Source organism: Olea europaea, unplaced genomic scaffold, assembly GCF_002742605.1.
Source record: "Olea europaea var. sylvestris unplaced genomic scaffold, O_europaea_v1 scaffold221, whole genome shotgun sequence".
NCBI lineage: Eukaryota > Viridiplantae > Streptophyta > Magnoliopsida > Lamiales > Oleaceae > Olea > Olea europaea.
Window position 1 is genome coordinate 489,037 of NW_019240124.1, and position 7,603 is coordinate 496,639.

Genomic DNA, 7,603 nt, shown 5'->3' on the forward strand with positions numbered 1-7,603 from the left:
TTGTAATTGGTGATTGAGAAATAATACGCGACTAATTCATTTGATAATTGTGATAGAGAATTAAGTCGTGATTTATAAATTTTGTAATAGTGACCATTAATTGTATAATATCGTGATCTTAATATATTTAGTTAATAAAATATTTTTAATTAATTATTTCATTAATAAATCTTATTTAAGACCTGATTATTGAAACTTGAAAATAAATTTCTTAATTTTAAAATTGTGTATTATAACTACTTAAAATATGATTTTTTCCCATAGGAAAAAAATCTCGTAAAGCCAAATTAAAAAGGCACTTACAACGATAACCCGTGACTGTTCATATAGCAAAGGGGAACAAGGGGCTAAGGGTTTCTTCCTCCGAGTTACACTGAAAATTTGGGGAGAGGCAAAAGGGAGATATATTCATAACCCCATTGGCACCGATTTATCTTATGTTGCTGTGATTTCCACCCAGCTTCTTCATCAACACAATTAGAAGGTAGTATCTGATTTTATTAGTGTAAAACGGGATTTATAGGGTGAAAACGCACTCGACCCGATTGTTGTGAATGATTTATTTTCAACTCAACTCATTATATTAATTTATTTTTCCAAACTTTTTGGTTCTTGATGGTAATCTTGGTCTGCAACGGTGGTTTTTTCGACCACATTTCTCTTGATTTTTTCATGCCGTTGTTTATGGTTTTTCCTTGCCTTAAAGACTGGCGCCCCTCAAGTGTAATAGGTGAAATACCCGGACTAAAATCCAGTGGGGGCCCAGGTTTCTCCGCCCCTGCTTCGGGGTCCGTTCTCTTAACTGATAGATGGACCCGAAGATGAGGTATGAAGGAAATGTCATTCTACATGGGAATATTTGAAGTCTTTTTCGAAGAAATTAGAAAATCTTGAATGGTTTTGGTGACCCTAATATTATCCAAGTATGTGAGGGTGTAGGACCAAGTGCCGTGGTGTTGCTAAATCGCAAGTGTACAATACTGCTTGTAAGTATTAAGATGGACCTAAGGAGTCTGAATTGTCATTTCCATGATGGTTAATTGAAAATCCAATTAAATTAACTCTAAACTATTAGCAACTTAAGCATAATAACCTAAACTAATAATAATGGAACAAATCGTCAACACTGTAGAAATCAACTAATTAAATAGTCCTGATTTCATTAATTACACCTAATCTGTTCAATCCATATTTTGGTTCAATTATTGTGTCGTCGGTTATTAATTTAAGATAAAATATTAACTCATCCCTGTAGTACTAGTTAACCTGTCCACAAATACCAAACATTCCTTTTTGGAATAATTATTTGATAAAAGTAATGCATAAGCACATATGGCTACCACATTAACAAGTAGAACTTTCTCAATCTAACCATAAATTCGTGAGGAGGAGAATTTAAGTGTTCAAAATGAAATCTCTATATCAAACATGTAAACAAATATAGCCCCTGATTGAGTTTCATTCCTCTAAAAACTCATTTTTTATCAAATTCATTTTTAATTACAAATTCTCTCAATAAAATAATTCTGCACCAAAATTTTTTTTATTGCTTTTTAACTACGCATTCTCAAAAAAATCACTATTACAAAATATGCTCTATAAAAAATGGGGATTAAACATGGCCATAATGTGATTTAATATTCATTCTCAAATAAGAAAATGTATTAACCAAGCCAATTCAAAACATATTATAATTAAAGTAAGTCCAAATAATGAATTATAATATGAATAGAAGTCAATTAGCTAAATTATTTATCCTAACAAGTAACCTAACAAAGAAACATGATGAAGGAATGGATGGAAAAAGAATTTGCATAGACGTCCCTTGTTTATTCTAAGAACATTAAGATGGAATGAATCTCTTCAATCTTTAACTCAAAGAAGCCTGGAAATCTTACGTATTGATTTTCAGTAATTACTTGAACTCTCTCTTTGATTTCTGCCCAAGGTGATGTTTTATGGTGCTTTTGTATTACTTCTTTGATGTGGAATGAATTGTATCAATTTGGGATCTCTTTTTGTATAATCAAAGTCTCATATATATATATAGGTTTAGGGTAGAAGTCTTGAAATCCCATGCAAAAGTTCCCAATTACCCCTAAAAATATCAAATATCAAAACTAGGTAGAAGTTCTTGACAACTTATGCGCTCTAGAGAAACCCAAGAACGAGGATCTTTCGGTACACTACCGCCATGTTATAAAAGGAGAAAATGGGTATTGAAACATTTTTCTTTCGTGAGGTGAGGCATAAGCCTCGAGGCATTTTGAGGCATGGGCCTTACTGTGAACTAAATAAAGAAAAACAAATACAAAAAACAAGCATTTAATGAACTTTAAATGTTAAATTCTTGAAACTTTATAATAACTTAAAGTTCTAGGTTGATGTTACTGTCGTCACTGGAGTTATGCGCTGTCATTGGAGTGATTAAGTAATAGGGTCACAATGTTGTTTTACGTATGTTGTGTGTTTGAAATTATAATGCTTTTTTATGTATGGCATATTGTGTTTTAATCAAAAAATTAATTAGGTTTTGATAAATAATGGGTTCTAATGATAATACAAGTTTAATAATTAATGATAGCCAATTAAGTATTTTATTAAAATATAATAGATTTCCGAAGCTATTTTGATATAGTAATGAGTATATTTCCAAGGATGTTAACTAATGGAAGTATGAGAACTTAAAATAAAAGTACAAAACAAACTAAATGAATAGAAAAATAACTCGAATATATAACTTTTACAATATTTTAAGTACCTAAATAGGAGTATAAAATAATCTTATCATGTTGAAATTGGTTTAAGCTCGTGTTTTTACATTGGATCCTGTACTTGCTTTCAATATTCTTCAACCTTCATTAATGGTTGACCCTATATCATGGTCCAGGACCTTCCCTCCCATACCAAAATGGAGGTAGTGTAAATTGTTTCTTTTCTTTAGACTTTAATTAGTTATCTATCTATCTGTTTGGTTCTTGTCTTCAGCCTTACTTTTTGTTGAATTTGTAGAGGAAGCGAGGCATGAAAATTAGAACTTTTACATGTGCAATGCACAGAAAACCTTAAGTCAAAATTAGGTTGGCTGAATGGTTAAAGAACTAAAGATAATGCTGCATAAAGATTTCGAGTTACTGATGTAATACTGTTAAGTCCTTTGATGTAGGAAGATCAGGTAATTACAGCCATAAATCTCTTTCACACCACTTCGCGAAAAGTAACTGTATGGGCTGCAGTTAAGTTTTTGGAATCTGGTGCACAGCATGGACGTGGTACGGATTTTCCATTCTATGTAGCAGTCGACTATTGAAGTTTGAGATTCCAAGTGACATGGGATTATGTTTTAATTTGGATTCTTTTTTATGACAAGATCATAGCATAATGGGGAAAATATTTAAATTAGGCTTTTTCTAGGTCTGGAATGTTAGACTTTGAAATGGTAAGGAGAAAATCTGGAAACAAAATGCTCTTGGATAATATCTCTGTTGCGGTCCTGATTGTGCAAATAAAGTTGATAGGATCTGTGTCATATACTTCTTAATTTCATTCTCTTCCCTCCATCACCATCATTGTCTTGTGTGCAGGGCCCTTCTATCCATTTTTATATATTGGAGGAAAAAATTATGCCACTTTAGTTGTTTGGTCTATAAGAGAGGAGAAGTTTGGCTGAACTTTCTTGATCTATATGACTTGATATTTAAGGCAAGGCTTTAGTTAACCTGACACACTCTTGTACTTGCACCTCGTCTCCATCCATTTCCTAATATTCTTAGCGGCATCCTTTTGCTGTACTTTGCTCGCATTTGATTGTTTAGAACAATGTGTTAGTACTAAATTTTGCATTCTTCTATATCAAATGTTTTTAAAATATAGCCCTCATTTGGGCTCCATTAAAATCAAATTTTGGGGAAAAAATGTATTTTGGAATAGTGATTTTTTTAAGAATGTGTGGTTTAAAAAGAAGGAAAAGTTTTGGATTTACATATAATATTATTTTATTGAAGAACGTGTGGTTGAAAAGAAGAAAGAAAAATGCACTTTGAATAAAATGGAGCCCAAAGAGGGGCATAGTTTGCAAGAGAAAATGATTATTTAGTGACTATTCTTTGTCTAGTGAACAAATCAGCAGCTGATTGATGGATCCTGACAGCAAGAAGTTTGGAAAAGGTGAGACCTTTCAAATATTATTTTTCATGCCTCCCTGCACCATTTGTATGATATGACATGTACATTGTTACTACACTGTTGAGATATGTATCAGACCTTGTTATTATTATTTTTATTTTTTAAATTTGGATATTTGTTCCCTTTTGCAAATATTGTTGCAAAAATGCAACTGGCACAAGTTACGTTATCATTGAACAGTAGTTTATGGTGCTATCACATATCTATATACATATATCGATATGCATATACATTGTGTCCTCTTCATGGCGTTGGTCATTTTCAATAATTTCCAACAATATGTAAGCCATTCTAGTATTGAAATTGGATTTTGAATTGTAGCTACATATTATTAGATGAGCTGATAAGGTCTTGTTATTGAGAATAAAATAATCATATATTGGCGGAGTAGACTGGCTGGATCACCATTCAAGTTGAAGATATTGGCCTCACTAGGAATGCTACCGATGGAAAAGGAATTGTTCATGTAGGGGTCAATTTTGAAAATCTTCATTATGACATCACATCAGTGTGATATAATTTAGGAAACTGCAGTATTTTAGGCCATTTGCAGTGTCCTGGAATGTTTCGCTTTATTTTTTGTTGGAAGATTAATTGCATTCATTCCAAAATTATTATGATTACTTCTTGATTGAACGGCTTGGAAATCCTAGATCCATCGAATTGAGTGATGACAAGTAGAATATAGCCTCATTGGGGGGTGCTTTGAATTTATATCTGGACCTATTGATCATTTATCTGACCAAATTAATGTACTTTTTTTATTTCAGAAAAGGAAGCATGATGAGAATGGAGTTATCAATTACATTCAGTGACACAAGAAAAGTAAGTTATGAAGGGTTGCTTAGCTCTGCTTCTATCATTCTTCTGCTTATTATTTTGGCTCTTGAGATTTTTAAGCCAAACATGCTCATGTTTTTATAACTTCATTCACATCTGGATCCGTGATTATTTCTCCAAATTTTCTATTTTTGGACATGCTGATATTTGCAGCTTAAGAGCCCCATGGTTGATTAGATGTGAGTGGCAAAGATAGCTGGCTGTGAGTGGCACATTTTATTTTTCTTCAGATTTGCAGTTGAGAATTTGAGGATCTGTTACTTACTGTTGTCAAACTATGTAAGGTACATTACAAATATATCAATCAAACTATCTAAGGTACATTATGCCCCCGTTTGATCCCCATTAAATTTAATTACATTACATTCCATTTTTCTTTCTCCTATTTTCAACCACACAATCTTCCATAAAATAATATTACACGTAAATCAAAAAAATTTACTTCTTTTTCAACCACTCATTTTTCTAAAAAATACTATTCCCCCCTTTTCATTTTCAGGTAATGGGGATCAAACAGGGGCTATGTATATATCAACTGTAGCTTCTTTTATATTGCTATGTTTTATTTATAATATTCCTTTTTTTCTTTTAAATGTTTAAAAACGCTTAATCATATACTAAGGAGTTTTTCCTGTATGGAGCAACTTGTAAGCCTCAAGTTGGACTAATAAATAATCCAAAAATATATACTAATACGAAAATATGCTCATAATATACCATACACTATTAAAAAATCTATAATAAATATATTAACAAAATTAAAAGTTTAGCTTGCAAGCACAAAATAAATGAATAAACGAAAAGAAAATAGTCCAGAATGCTATGGCGAGTAATAGAATATCCAAAAAACACAAGACAAACTGGGAAGTCAACTTAGTCATCTTGAGGCTTAGCCTTGATGCATAAGCCTCACAAATGGCACTTAAAGGCTGGGATTCGAGCTGTTTTATGAAAGCCTCACTGAGGCAGGATTTGAGGCGTGAGCCCAAATGGGTTTTTTTTTTTTTTTTTTTTTTCTTTTAAAGACATTTTTTTAGATGAGGCCATGGAAACTCTTATAGGAGTTCGTACTTTTGGTGGTTGATAGAGTACCCTAATAGCTTCTTTTCAGAAACAATGTGTCAGCTTTTATCCTGGGGCATTTTTGTGAACTTAATCATATGTCAAAGGCAGAAATTTGTACTCCTGGAAATAAAAAAAGTTCTAAATACAAACTTCACATGGAGAGGGTTTATATTACGCGGTTTTATTGTAAGAAGAAAATGAATGTTATTCCTGGTGAGGTTAGATATCTCAAATATTCCTGGTGAGGTTAGATATCTCAAATATGGCTTTATTGAGTTGACCGTGGATAAAATTTGTAGTAGTAGACTTAATAACTTCTGTATTGCACCATTCTCCTACGTTGCCCATTTTTTGATCTTTTGTATTCTCTTTCTTTTGGGAGGAATTGGTGGCGGCGTTAGTGGTGAAAAGAATGTGATGTTGAACTCTGTGTTGCAGTCGATAAACATTTTGCTTGTTCTTTTATATTTAAAGTATGCAACATTGGTTTAGCTGAACTCTTTAATAACTCTTCATGGGACATTTATATTGAAGACATACCAAGAAATTAGGATTTATTTCGAGGATTTTTATTTATTTGAATTATTTCTTTTCCTCGATCATTTAGTAAAGTCTCCATTTCTCACTTGGGGACTTCAAGCATAAATTGGCTGTGGTCTTTGAAAGCACTATAGACTATTGAACTATTGAAATAAATTTTCTCGTTGCTATTTATTCATGCAGATGTCAAGAAAAGTCCCAGTTATGGAGCATAGAGTAAGTTCAAGGTAAAAATACTGAAAATGAACTTTTTTGTATCGCAACAAAGGCTATTAAAAACTTTGATCAGTCAGTTAAATGATATTTGGTATTTTGGCAATTCATATTTTTTATAAAATATTTTCATTGCTCGAATTTTTGTATTAGTTTGCAGTTTTGAATGTGTTTTAAATGATTTTTTCTGTTATGAAATTTTATGTAATTGACTTTTGTTTTGAGCTACTTATTAAGATAATATGTTATTTCTAATGCTCGTCAAATGAATAAGGAAACTGTAACTTATGAACATACAACTTTTCGTATAACTTGTGCTTTGTATTTTTATTTTATATATTTATTTTTTGTACTTGTGTTTTTGTTAACAATCACGAAATGTAATTTCTAAATTGTAATTTTCAAAACACAATATTTAGTTTATAGTTATATGGGTGTGTAAATTTTCTTTTTCGTAATAAAAATCCATTTAAACCATGACAGTAAGATAAGCTACTACGATATGCTATCAAAAGAGTCGTGAACACGCACCTTTGAACGATTGTAGAAATTAACCTATAATGTTCTTCTAATTTATGTACAAGTGTGAGGAAATGTCCCATTTCTAGTATGTGTGTATGTATGTGTGTGTGTATATATATATATATATATATATACTTATTTTTTTTTGGGAAAGAAACAAAAATTAAAAAAGTTCTGCTCGAGAGAATTCGGATTGTGACATGGACTGGTATGATCTGTAGATGGAGTTGGAACTTCG

The 7,603-nt window shown here is 31.7% G+C and overlaps 2 long non-coding RNA genes across 2 annotated transcripts; both read left to right on the forward strand.

Moving 5' to 3' along the window:
• The first annotated feature begins 281 nt into the window (after positions 1–281).
• Positions 282–4,886, forward strand: LOC111380800. Its single transcript, XR_002700243.1, has 2 exons — positions 282–484; positions 4,115–4,886. It is a non-coding gene; the product is annotated as an uncharacterized LOC111380800 (long non-coding RNA).
• A 67-nt stretch (positions 4,887–4,953) lies between these two features.
• LOC111380827 lies at positions 4,954–6,984 on the forward strand. The gene is made up of 3 exons (XR_002700245.1): positions 4,954–5,010; positions 5,179–5,309; positions 6,814–6,984. It is a non-coding gene; the product is annotated as an uncharacterized LOC111380827 (long non-coding RNA).
• Positions 6,985–7,603: the final 619 nt, after the last annotated feature.